Raw genomic sequence first — 1,205 nt, forward strand, 5'->3', positions numbered from 1 at the left:
ATGCACTATTGTCTACCAAGTCTCGAAGAAACTTGTTGAGCTTTAAAGATATTCGCCGAAATGGATATCATATTGAGACTATGAATGAGGGAAGTCATGAGTATTTATGTATCATAATTCATGATTTAAATAAGAAAGTTATATTAGAAAAATTACCCTCACTTTCATCTGGGTTGTATTATACCAAGATTAGTGCAATTGAATCACATGGCACTGTAAACCAGAAGTTTACTAGCCCAAATGAATTCGTAACTTGGCACGACCGATTGGGTCATCTGGGAACAACCATGATGAGGAGAATTATTGAAAACTCTCATAGACATTCACTAAAGAACCAGAAGATTCTTAAAACTAGTGAATTTTGTTGTGCTGCATTAATTTTAAAGCCATCACCAGTAAAGATTGGATTTGAGTCCCCTGAATTCCTAGAAAGGATTCAAGGTGATATATGTGGACCTATTCATCCACCATGTGGATCTTTTAGATATTTTATGGTCCTGATAGACGCATCTTCGAGATGGTCACATGTGTGCTTATTATCTTCTCGCAACCTGGCGTTTGCGAGATTACTGGCTCAAATTATTCGATTAAAAGCACAATTTCCAGAAAATCAGCAGAGTCACTTATTAAACGACTCCAATTAATTGCTAGACCCTTACTTATGAGAACAAATCTCCCAACCTCGGTTTGGGGCATGCTGTTTTACATGCCGCAGCACTTATTTGTTTGAGGCCAACGAGTTATCATCAGTTCTCTCCTATGCAATTAGCTTTTGGCCAGCAGCCAAATGTTTCCCATTTAAGAATATTTGGGTGTGCGATATATGTTCCCATTGCACCACCTAATCGCACCAAAATGGGACCCCAAAGAAAATTGGGAATATATATTGGATATGATTCTCTCTCTATAGTGAGGTATCTTGAGATACAAACTGGAGATGTATTTAAAGCCCGGTTTGCGGATTGTCATTTTGATGAATCAAAATTTCCAACATTAGGGGGAGAGAATAAGCTTCCTGAAAAGGAACTTAACTGGAATGCATCATCATTGATGCATTTAGATCCTCGATCAGGGCAATGTGAATTGGAAGTTCAAAAGATTATACATTTGCAAAGAATAGCAAATGAATTGCCTGATGCATTTTTCGATACAAAGAGGATTACCAAATCTTATATACCAGCGGAAAATGCCTCCATTCAAATTAG

The sequence above is a fragment of the Arachis duranensis genome, chromosome 1 (genome assembly GCF_000817695.3).
Source record: "Arachis duranensis cultivar V14167 chromosome 1, aradu.V14167.gnm2.J7QH, whole genome shotgun sequence".
NCBI classification, from domain to species: Eukaryota; Viridiplantae; Streptophyta; class Magnoliopsida; order Fabales; family Fabaceae; genus Arachis; species Arachis duranensis.